The sequence below is a fragment of the Zosterops lateralis genome (assembly GCF_965231275.1).
Source record: "Zosterops lateralis genome assembly, chromosome: 4".
Classification (NCBI taxonomy): Eukaryota; Metazoa; Chordata; class Aves; order Passeriformes; family Zosteropidae; genus Zosterops; species Zosterops lateralis.
The window spans coordinates 1,058,374-1,071,190 of record NC_139765.1 but is presented as its reverse complement, the minus strand read 5'-3'; the positions used below and the strand labels follow the sequence as shown (position 1 = coordinate 1,071,190).

General features: G+C 45.8%; 1 protein-coding gene across 3 annotated transcripts in view; it reads right to left on the bottom strand.

The window, feature by feature from the left end:
• The window catches only part of ADIPOR2 (adiponectin receptor 2), a 44,668-nt gene extending 38,979 nt beyond the window's left edge, over positions 1–5,689 (bottom strand). Inside the window, exon 1 of one of the 3 annotated variants that reach the window (XM_083859747.1) lies at positions 5,575–5,689. The gene's annotated coding sequence lies outside the window, so the exon portion shown is untranslated. Of the gene's footprint in view, positions 1–113; positions 249–5,574 lie in introns of those variants that run through there. The other 2 variants (XM_083859748.1, XM_083859749.1) reach the window with 2 other exon arrangements.
• Between the last annotated feature and the right edge of the window lie 7,128 nt (positions 5,690–12,817).

Below are 12,817 nucleotides of genomic sequence, written 5' to 3'. Positions count from 1 at the left end.
AGAAAAGAGAAAAAGTAAATCTTTCAGTCCACACCAGGGAATGGCAGGGGCTCAGCCCCAGGAGCAGCCCACCAGGAAATGCAGTGCAGAGCTCTTCATGACCAAAGCCATACCTAAGGTGTCAGCTGAGAGATGCTGAAATGCATTGACTCCTCAGCCCAGGTCCTACCAGCCAGCCACCTCCTTGTTCCTTCTTCCAAATGCTGAAATCCCTTTCCCTGCAGCTAAAAGCCTGCCAGGATTCTCAGAGTCTCAGCTCTATTTATCTTTGCACTGTGTGGCTTTTTCAAACAGCTCCCGTTGCTGTCTGGGGGACACAGATACCTTTCTAGTACAAGCAAAAGTTAATCTTTAACTTACTGAATTTTACCACCAGCTAAAGGAATTTTACCATTCGGATTTAATCTATGTAGCCAGAGTTGGTATTTGCTCTCAAGAGACAGCTTTTGCTGCTTCTATTCAACTATTCTATTCTCATTCCCATCACAAGGTCTGCATTTTACAAAGAACAGAAACAATGTACTGATATGTGTGATCTTGAAGTCCTTATCATGGTTACACTTCCCAAAATCTACTATCACCTACCAAACAGTTTTAACAAGAAATCAAAGGAGCACAACGAAGTGCCTTTACTAAAGTCTGCAGAATTACATGAAGAAAATATTTCATAGAGCAGGAAGGCCCATGGCTCGTTCCCTCCAGGAACAGCCTGTTATTCAAATATCCACAAACATCCAATTTACTAACACACACACTTATGACAACATTTTGAGAAAAATCAAACCTGACAAGTAAAAAACATCCATCAGTAAGGAGCTAAAGCAGGAACCTCGCCAGAACACTGTCACTACAACAGAGAAAAGCCCACTAAAGGCTCCTACCAGCAAAATGACCTTAATCCAGAAGTTGTAGAACTGCTTAACACATCCAGTGATCTCCTAAAAAATTCCACAGCACACAAATTGTCATCCTCTAGACCTAAACAGAACAGCACAATTGACCTTGGCTCCCAATAAAGAATGGCAGCCTCTGCAACCCTCTAAGCAGATGGAACCAACAGGCTGGGGGAAAAAAGAGCATTTCATTTGGTTAAGAAGAGAAGGAGGAAAACTAGATGAGAAGGAGGAAAACTAGATGAGAAGAAGGAAAACTAGATGAACAGATATGAGAAACGACTTTGGTGCACTTATGATAAAGCAGCCTGGTGACACCTTATCTTTGAATACCTGCAGATGATCACAGATACCTTTAGAAAAACAACCATTCCACAACAACAAATCACTTTGGCAGACAGCTAGGCTCTTACGGGATTTATTCAAATGCAGGCAACAACGTAACTTATGAAATCTTTATCTGGTGTACCTTTGGTTTTCACCATTAGGTGAGAAACATGAACGTTTAGCATTTTGAGATAAAATACTAGCAGAAAGAAGAGAATAAAAGGGCAAAAAAAAGGAAAAAGGAAGTGGCCTTTCCCCTAGCAGGTTTGCAATGCACTTAGATGTGCTGGCAGAACACTGAAATACCCACTCTGAGTATTCAGATGTGACTTTCAGCCCATTCTGCAAGGAAATTGTCTGCTCTCTTGCCTTCTGCTGTCTAAAGGTACCTCGGAGCCAACGATTACAGCTCTGCCTGTTCCAACACTTCCCTCCTGTAAATAGTGCCTGACTATTTTCTGTTCTCACAAGGGCTTAATTAGTCCTGTTCACAGAGTGCTACAGCAGCTGGCACATCCCAGCAGTCTCCATTGCACTTGCACGGCTACTGAAATCCATCTGAAACAGGCAGATAAATTTCCTACACTAACAAATTACGTGTCCTGGGAAATTTACATCCACCTATACGTTTGAAAACTCCTTTCTGCGGTCAGTTTAACCAGAGGACGGCCCTGAGGTGTCCCAAAATCACTGACACACATGCAGGTCACAGAAATCCTGGTCACAAAAAGAGATCCTGTCCTACAGAGCAGCAGAGATCTGCAACTCCAGAATACATGACTAATCACGCTAAACCAGAAAGCAAAATGCTATTTAGACGTGTAATATTTGCTTTTCATATTTCTAAGCACCTTAATTTTGCCAGCTGGCTTCGAGTTCTTTGCTATTTCTCAAAGCTCCTTTGCTGAGAGAGGCTGCCTGCTTTTCACCACAGCAGCTGCCACATCCCAGTGTGGTGACAACCTCTGGAAACAGACTCTGCCACCCTGTCCTCAAAGGGAACCTTGAGCTTCATCATCAAACTGGATTAAGATTATATTTTTATGTCAAACCATTGAGACAAACCTTCCAGAAAATACCTGTAATCACTAGGCAAGTTTAGTTTTACAGTTACATGATGGTAAAAGTCTGCATCTCTCACTCCACAGCACAGAAGGCAGGAGATTGTTCTCTTCAAAGCTGAGTAACAGGAACTGTGTGAAAACAACTCACCCCCTGCTTATTATTAGCTTACACACTGACCTGCAGCATCCTGCTTCAAAAGTCAAATGTTCCAGTAGTGGGAGCATATTCAAATAAACAAATGAAAGTTAAATTGATTCAGTTTCCTGAAGAATCAGAACTAGCATCTACTTGTTTCTATATTCTTAATTTTTGAAAACCAGTTGTTTGCTAAACTTGTCTTGACAGAGTGCTTTAAAAAGCAGAGGCAGACAGTCAGCATGTTAAGCACAACCAGCTGAAAAAGACAAGGCATTTAAACCAAGTTCTATCAGAAAACAATAGTTTAAAATAATAGTCCCCTCCTTAAACATCGTCCCAAATACTTTTTTCCTAATCACCACCATTATCTTGTGTAACGTCTCTTCAAATCTACCAACACCGTCATCAGAAAATTCACTGAATGACTCAGACAGACACTTTCAAATCATAAATACTCAGAACTGCTGTTTCCATCTCAGAACTACTTCTGTTCGAGGATTTGAACTGCTGATGGCACAATAACCTCCCCAAGTTCCCTTATCAAGATTTTCCTCATGCACAAACAGCATGTCCACTGACGAAACAAGCCTTGTTGCTCTGCACAGTGTCTTGGACAACACGGTTATGCAATCCAAAACCTGGAAAACTGGCAAAAAATTTAGTGCCTAATACTGAGTGTGTTTCCTACATGAATGCTTGACACAGCTCCTTGAACATGCAACTGAAGACAGGAGATAACAGCAGAGATCCAAGCACTAAAATCACTGGCATTACATGCCCTGCCAATTCCCATTAATTTCCCTTCATCACAGGCCTCCAGAAAGGCTTGCCTGGAGCAAGCACAGGCTTCCCAAAGCCCAGCCTTCTAATCCTGTGTCCAGGAGTTAGGTTTCCAGTCTGAATCTCACCCACATTGCCAAAACCATTGGTCACCAGCCACTCGCCAAACTCATAGCAATGTCACCAGCTCAACAGCACCAACCCAACTCCATCAGGACAAAGGCTGGGCTCAGGGGGTGATAGATCTCCCTGGATTTGCCTCTCTTGTCTCCTTAAGACAATCCTTAGATTGTCTCCTCCTGTACCCATGGCATTTTAAATCTGTGTTTGAGAATATATATATATATATAATATATAATAATCTGTTGGAGAAGTTTTCACCATGAAAGGTTTTGCTCGAAGAAGTACACCAAAAATACACTCTTGTCCTTCACACCACGTTGTGTTTTCATGTCTGATTTACACTCAGAAAGCATCATTTTGAAAACATGGGCTGGGTTAGGATGCAGCTTTTAGCTCCTCCATCCCTTATTCTGATTCAGTTTTCCACATTAGCAACTATCCCCCATGGCTTTCACAGCAGAGCTGCCAACAACCTCGTTCACAACCATATTTAGTTGTCAGCTCAGACAAGGGAATCATTTCTGTATTTTATCAACTAATCTCACACTTGCAACACAACAATGACCTTCTTTTGAGTTGCCTCCTAGCACACATTTACAGCCTTCATGCAGGTTTAAGTGTCACAGAACAGATGAAATTCACACATTGTTAATAAGTTATCCCTATAAAGCAAGAACCACAGCACAAAAATCTTCTTAACTGCAACTGGCTGCCAACCCTACAGGAAAAGAAAAAAAAAAACAAAAAACTCAAAAACAAACTTCCCCTTTCCTATAAACAAGGCTAGGTCACAGCCAAAGAGAACAAGGAAAACTGGCCATGTTTCATGACACAACACCTGCTTTTGTCGATTACAAACGTATTTCCCTCTGTTACAGCAGCTATCACAGATCTGGAGTGGCCTCAATAAGGTTCTGCAGCAAACAAGCACCTCCACACTGAAGTACTACAAAAAGGCCTCTGAAACCTGTGGATTTTTACAATTCTGAGAGAGGACACGCAGCTCTTCCCTGACTTCCAGAACAGGCCTGTGAAGACCAGAGCCAGGATGGAGCCAGAAATCGGATACTCCCTGACACTGACTACAGCAAGGGAGTGAAAACAAGAGTTTAAATTACACTCTGAGACATCAACTCCTGAAAACAGATTATGCCAAGAAGGGTTTGCCCAAGAGGGCCTGGTCAGTTTCATAAAATTCAATTTATTTTTAAAAATACACAACGCGGTTGTGATACACAAGACAATTCAGCTGCCTGAAAAACTTCAATGCTGCAGGAAGAACACAAAGTTTCTTTAAAGGAGGGGTAACATCCAAAAGCTTTTCTGCTGTGTGACAAGTGCAGGATAGTTTACACACGCAAAGTGACAAAGCCCGCACGACAAAAATAAAAAAGTTATAATTTAGTATTAATGGTTTTCTCAAAACAAATGCCCACACGTCTACTGAAGCCACAAAATCAACTGACTTGAAAGGGTAAGACAAACACAAAAAAGAAGCTAACACTGCTTGAAAACCCCAGCAAAGAACAGCAGCTGTCATCTCTTCTTTGTCTTCCAGGCGATTACCATATGTTTCAACGTCTTTGTTGCTCATCCTAAGCAAACAAGAGACGAATACCTGATTTTCTCAGGAACAAAACAAAACAAAACACACACACAAAAAAAAAAAAAAAAAAAAAAAACCCAACAAAACTTTTTTTAAAGTTTCTTCTGATGCCGTTTGGGAACATCCAAACTGTGGTTTACCTTAATATCGAATATTTACAATATATTATCTACCGTTGGTGACTCCAGTGTTTATAGATATATGCGCTTAAAAACACTCTCTGATGGCACAAAAAAAAAAAAAAAAAAAAAAAAAAAAAAAAAAAAAAAAAAAAAAGGAAAAAAAGAAGAAGAAGTTGCAAGCGGAGGAATTATTATTTATATCACCTCCCTAAGAAGATTTCAGGCGCAGCAGAGCAGATTTCCCTCGCCCTGACAAGCAACAAGTGCAGGGAAGGCAATAAACAAGCCCCACTCAGGGTGCTCCTGACCCACTTAGAGCGCTCCGGTGGCCTAAAGCCGCCTCCTCCCGCAGCCGGTGCCCCGGAGCCACCCTGGCCGCCTTCCCTCCTTCCTTCCCTCCTTCCAGGCCTAACCCAGCCCGGCTGGGCTCCCTCCAGCACCGCCGCCAGCCCGGCCCGGCCCGGGAGCGCCCCGACCCCGCGGGCAGCAGCGCGGCCGGAGCTCCCCGGGGCCCGCTCACCTGGCAACGGCCGGCGGAGCTGCTGCCGCCGCCCCCGTCCCGCGGCCGCCGCTGCCGCCGCCGCCGCCGCCCGCCCGGCCCGGCCGCCGCCTCCTCCTCCGGCCCTACGGCGTCACCATCGCACGAGGCCGCCGCCGCCAATGCGGGACCCGCCGCCGCGCCTGCGCGCCCGGAGCCGGAAAGACGCGGCGGGGCCGGCCCTGCCCAGCCCGGCACGGCTCGGCGGAAACCGGGGCTGGAGCGGGGCTGGGGCCGAGAGGGGCCGGAGCGGGGCTGTGTGTGCTCCCCTCGCTCACAGGGGCCGGGAGCCCAGCGGGGCTCTGTGTGTGCTCCCCTCATTCACAGGGCCGGGAGCCGAGCGGGGCCCTGTGTGTGTTCCCCTCACTCAGCGGGGCTCTGTGTGTGCTCCCCTCACTCAGCAGGGGCCGGGAGCCGAGCTGGGCCCTGTGTGCCCCCCTCACTCAGAAGGGCCAGGAGCCGAGAGGGGCCCTGTGTACTCCCCTCACTAAGCGGGGCCATGTGTTGAAGCATTGATTTAGAAGAATTGAAGACTTCTTTAGTCAAAATAGATAGTGCTGAGATAATGTAGCTAGGAGTTCCCTTTTTGCTAACAGAAGCCAGACTGAAGGAACTGATAAATCATGGAAGGAACTGATAAATCAGGGAAGCTGTCAAACTAGGCTTTTGCATCCTGAATAATCAATAGACCCCGTGAATACAATACAATCATAAATCAAACAGTCCTGGAAAAAAAACAGGATTCAGCTGTCACTAACACTAAAGGTTAAAAAGTCAAGGGAGGAAGACCCATCTTACTTCATCATTTTGGGACCCCACCCTATAAAAAAAGACCACCGACCCATTTTAAAGAACAAACTACGCATGCTTAATGGATTTTTGGGCTAATTACCATACGAAGCGGGGAATGGGATGTACCAGAGTTATGAATATGCATTTGTGTTTTGGGTATTCAATACTCCTGTAGATAAAACTCCCTGTGATCATCTGTAAATTGCGCGTGTGTATTTGGGAACGATCCCACACTGCCCAGCGTCGTAATAAACATACACTTTCTAACTTTAAACTGTTAGAGAGTCTTTGTCTGTCATAGTTGGATATTGGTATTAGGTTAATATCCATAGTTTTTTAATAAATCAGTGTGCTCCCCTCACTCACAGCCCAGCGGGGCCCTGTGTGCTCCCCTCACTCAGCAAGGCCACATGGTTGTGGACCCTCACAGAGGACAGCAAACAGCAAACATGGAAAGCTTCTTTGTTTTTCTGACTCTGTTCACTTATATACACTTTTTACAGAAGGCCGATACTGCCATAATCCCCAGCCTTCTGATGATATTTTACATACCTTCCTGCAAAGTCTCTCAAAACAATCTATATTGTTTTCATTCCTCTCAGTGATGGACTTCTGTATTGACCACTGGAGTCAGAGAGGTGTTCCTCTCAATGACCAGTCCTTGACCAAATCCCAAATACTATATAAATCCTAAATCATAATAAACCTTCCTTCTTTTCCCTGCTTCTACCTGATGGGTGAGTGTGGTTCTTTTCGTGTCCCTAACTGTGACAGGCCAGATTGGCCCAAGGAGGTCACAGCCTCATGACTCCGTTGGTCACTGTGACCATCAGTCAAGTTCTCTCTCAGAGAAGAACTATGCAAAACACAAGATAATTTCTAAAAATGCATATAGTTTACATCGAGCAGTGTGAGGATCATGCTGTGAAGACCCAAACACTTGAAAGCAATGTGTGCTAGACCCTTCACCGGGTTCACTCCCCTTCCTGAACTGAAGGCCCCAGGACTGGACCCAGCACTGGAGGTGCAGCCCCACCAGTGCCCAGTGCAGGGGGACAATCCCTGCCCTGCTCCTGCTGGCCACACCATTCCTGGTCCAGCCCAGGTGCCTTTGGCCTTCTTGGCCACCTGGGCACACTGCTGGCTCATGTCCAGTCATGGTCCTGGTGACCAACACTCCCATGTCTTTTTCCAGCTGGCTTTCCAACCACTCTGCCCCCAGCTTGTCCTACATGGGATTGTTGTGGCCAGAGAAGGGAAGGGATTGGCAAAGAATGGAGTTTCCAGCCCCCAGCGATGGCCCCTGGGTGGAGCGGGGTTTCCTTTTTTACCATTTCCTGTGTGCCCTGAGCAGGCAGCAGAGTGTCACCCTCTCCTCTGGGGATCAGTGTCAGGGGAAAACCCAGCCCTTCCATGGCGGAGAACAGCCAGAGCTGTGATGTTCACCCTCTCCTCTGGGGATCAGTGCCAGGGAAAACCCAGCCCTTCCATGGCAGAGAACAGCCCAGGCACACCACAACTCACTGCAGGGAAGGTGCCCAACAGAACACACACAACAGAAAGGGCAAAAAGAGTCATGATCAGCAGTTGTAAATCCCCAAATAACAATAATAAACCCCCTGTTATAATACAGTGATCACGTTGTGTTCATGCCCTCCATCCATCAGTCCTCTCCTGCAGGATCTGAAGCTGTTCCTATACTCTCCTCTTCCTTGGTTCTGTTTAAATGATGATTGAGATCTATTATTTTTGCACTAGAAGAGAACATTGGGAGGGAACCTGATGGGGGTCTGACTGTATCTGGATGGGGGTTCCAAGAAGATGGAGAGCTGGGGTCTTCTCAGTGATGCCAAGCAATAGGACAAGAGGCAACAGGCAGACACTGATCCCCAGGAAATTCCACCCAAACATGAGGAAGAACTCCTTTACTGTACGAGTCACCATGCACTGGAACAGATTGTCCAGACAGGGTGTGAAACTCCCTTTAGGAGATATTCCAGAACCATCTGGACACAGTCCTGTGTGGGATGGCCCTGCTGGAGCAGATGACCACTGTGGTCCCTTCCAGCCTGCCCCAGGCTGGGACTGTGTGTGATTCTGTGGTGAGGACATCCCCTGTGTCCAGGGCAGCTGGAGGAGGGGAAGAGACCCCACTGGGCAGGCTGAGCTGCCTGCTCTGGGCTTGGCACAGCTGGGACAAGACCAGAAGGATGGTGGAAACCAGACTGTTCCCAGGGCTGATGTGGCAGGAGGCACCTGGTGAGCCTGGCTTGGGTGGCAGAGCCCAAAATCCTGTGTCTGGTGTAGAGGCACAGAGGGGGAACACCAAAGAGAACAAGAACTTGCCCTGTTAAGGAATGGGAAGTGTTGGCTGAGCAGCAGGAAAACCTATGTGACATGGAGATTTCACCTCCCAAAATAGTGTCCTTGGGGAAAACGGGGGAAACCCTACACCTGCATGTTTTACAGTGAGACCAGTCAAAACACCAAGGGAACACTACCCTGTTAGGGGACAACCTTAGCAATTGAATACTGGATGATTTGGAGAGCCTGTCTGTAATTTGTGTGGCTCTATGTACTTTATTTGTGTGCTCAGCCACACTCCAATCAATACACTTGTCCCCACACCCAAAAATTTTAGCTCAAACCAGTGAGTGTGAATGAGATAGTTAATGGAATTAAAATTATCCCTATAAATTCATATTTGAGTTGTTTTGATCCCCAATACCCACTAACAAAAAATACATCCTGTCCATTCTTTAAAACTTTATTTATAAAACTCTGGTTCCCTATTGTCTCCTTTAAAATACACCCCATCTCACACATTCATTAAAGTTTTTGTTCTTCTGAAGGGAGCCAGGTAGTTGCTGAACATCACAGTTGCACTCTTACACGTACTTAGGGTTTTTCTCATCAGTCAAAATGTATTTTTTAGCCATTGGGGAGCAGCAGCTGCAGAGGCTGCTCCAGCTCCACCCCGCGCCTGTCGGATGAAGTATTTCCTGCCCCGTCTTTCAGGATTTCTCTCTGTAAAATGGCGCTAATGATTTAAAAATATTTTGAGCTTCACTGACGAAAAAAAGATGTGTAAAAGCTGCGTGTCGTTTTCATTCTGGCATTTCCTGTCACCAGGAAACTGAACGTGTACACAGCCAAATGAGAGGGAAAATGAGATAGGAATATTGATTCTAGAAATATTAAATAAAAGGAATTTGGGTCGTTTATTCTGGTTCAAGAGCCTGGAAATCAAAAGGCAAAGATGTGCCCTGCAATACAGCAAAATACACTTTCAGAAACAGAGTTATGTACTGCCTGGGCATTTGCAGATGATTCCTAGAAAATGTAGCAGTAATAAAGTGTTCATTGCCTTAATTCCTTCAGAATGAGTCTGTCCTACATACACAGCCCTGTGATTTGTGGAAGTTGCCAGGTCATTGCTGGTTAACTCTGCTGTTCCTGAGCAAGAGAAAACAAATCATTTGCCTGTGGCAAACGAAACTGAGACTGGCCAGAACCACCAAAGTGAATTGCAGAGAAAAACTGCTCTAGGTGTTTGCTCAGGCCAAGAAGATGCTAAATACTTGTGCAGTTCCTTGAGGCTGTGGATGAGACAGGGTTACAATCAGCTCCAACACTGGGTCTATCCCACATATTTTAATTTTTCCCTCTGAAAGGCAGTGTCGTCCTTGCATGGCAATGCCTCATCCCGCCCATCCCACATAATCTCCATGTTTTGGGAGCCTTGTGAAGGGCTGACACAGCGATTTGGCACTCTAGGAAGAGCCGCAAGACAAATGATGATTCACAACAAAACTGCCTCAGGGTAAGGAAGAGCCTGGACTTTTTTTAATTTTTTTTTTTTTTTTCAGGATGCGTGTTACTGCTGCAAGCCTTTAAACTGCTTCATCTCTGTTGGCAAGCACACCTGAGCAGCTCCCACCTGAAGTGCCCAGGACAGAGACCACCATGGGACAAGGACTGGGGGAGGCACTGCAGCCTCCCAGCAAAGCAGCATCTGCTCACTCTCCTTGTATTCCTTATCAGAGTCTTCCTCTCCTCCCAAATCCCCACCCTCAGCACACACAGTGCCTGCTGCAGCCACCACACTCCAAACAGCTGGAACAGCTGCCAGCTCTGGAGCTGGGAGGTATCAGAGGCAGCTTGCCATGGGTGGGGAACATGGACAGCGAGCTGGGACACTCAGGGCAGGTGTCCAACTCGAGTGTCACAGGGCAGTATTTAAGAGTTCTTTTTATGGCTGCTGCATTTTGTCACTGCTCACAAGGAGAACTTCTGACCCTGTTTGCTCCCCCTTCTCTCTTTCTTCCTTTTCAAGGAAATGCTAGCATGTAGATCATAACTTTTTGAATTTTAATGTAAATAATAATAATAATAATAATAATTTTAACTGTCATTTAAACAGAGCTAAGAAACCAGAGTATAGCAACATCTTCAAGTCCTGCAGGAGAGGACTGATGGGTGGAACACATGAGCATGCTGTGATCATTGTATCATACTAGGGAGGTTATTATTGTTATTTGGGCATTTACAACTGATAATTATGATTCTTTTTATCCTTTCTGGTACATGTTCTGTTGGGCACAGCAATCTAACCTTTGCTTATCTTTGGGCTGGTTATATTTAGACTTCAGAGTTGGTATGCTCAGAAGGTGACCCAATCCCAAAGCCTGGAGCTGGGACAGGCTACACTCCACAGTCTCTGCATCCACAAGGCTTTGCACACACAGTGTTGGTGCCAGGGAGGCAGGACATGGCCAGGATACACATCTGCACCGAGGAGATGGGATGCATCTCTGTGTCCCAGGGATTAGACACAGCCAGAGTCTGCCAGTGAGAAGAAGGAATATTGTGTTCACATCTGCTGTGTCTGTGACAGCTTCTTCACAGCCTGCCCTTCAGTGAACTTGACTCCACAGAGTATCTGCTAGAAACTATTTAACCCGAAATGTAGTTAAACAAAAGCTAAATGAAAGTTAATGACCATATAAGCAGCTGATTCTGGAAAAGCCTTGTGACAGACACTTGAGAAATGCCCTGTAGTCACTGGAAGGTATTTCCCAAGGTCTCCTTGGGATGTTCTGTGGCTGTGTCAGCAGATGAAAATACTGTCTATATTTCTGTAGCCACAGGTGATGAGGAATTGCTCCCACAGTGTAATTTAAACCTACTGGGCTTCTCCCTGGATGGGGTCAAGTGAGCAGAGACTCCTGCATGTTTGATTTAGTGTGACTGAACGAGATCTGCTTCGTTTGTGCTTTGTCGGGGTCCATAGGGAGCAAACTTTGCTCCATATAGAAAGTTACACCAGGGCTGCATGTCTGGATTCAACGTGGCTGTTTCCTGAATTGCAAAAGGCAGCAGCTGCTCTGCTACACTGAGCTCTGAGCAGACTCAGACTTTTTGAGGACAAAGAATGGGAGCCTCCAACTGATCCAAGTGGCCTGAAGTTCAGCAGTGTTAAAAGGTCCATTTAAATTTTCTCACAACCCTGCCACCTTCTCTGTAGCATGATTAATATCGACTGAAAGTTTCTGTTCTGGGATCAGCTACTGCTTAGCTTACCTTGCAGCAGAGCACACTGAGGCCTCATTCATTCCCACTCTAACTGAGGCAGTGGCTGCCAGCTGGAAAATGATGACAGATTTGCATCCTGTTCTGCTCCGTTTAGGAGCCCGTGTTCACTGCCTTGCAGTAACAGTATATTTGCATAGTGCCTTTTTAAGCCCAAAATATTTGAGTTTTACATGACTTGAGGGTGGCCATTTCTCTCAGCCTTGAAGTGCAGGGACTTGAGGGTTGGAATGTGGCAGCCCACAGTGTATAACAGTGTCCTGTGTGAGCATCTTATCCCCATGAAACTGCAAACAGAATTCCAGCAGGCAGAAACCAGGCTGACCTCCCTAAGCCTTCCTTTAGCTACAAGATCTTCAACTGCCATAAATAAACAAGCCCTGAGTTGACCTCTGTTTTGTAGCACAGTGCTTCCTCCAGAATTGTGCCACAGCAATGCTTTGCTGCTGCAGACCCTTTGAGCCTCCCTGTGCCAAACTGAGAGTGCCCACAATGTGGATACACCTGGCAGAGTTAATGAGCAGAGGACCTAGGCCTGCAATTAAACTGTTTTTCATCCACATTTCTCAAAGATCTTTGCAGAAAAAGGAGGTATCCTGCTCCTTGTTTTATACAGAAGGAGGTTAGAGGATAAAATGCAAAGAAATTAAGTAACTATTTGAAAATTACAAAGCAGATTATCAGCAGAGCTCAGAGTTAAGCTTAGCTTCCAGCCCCACAGCCCTTTCTATCACTTTGTGCACAACTTAAAATCCACCACTTTTTGACTTCCATGGAGAACAAGCAGTTCTGCTGCAGCTTTCTGTTGGACTTCCTTTGGATTTGCATCAGGCCAATCTGG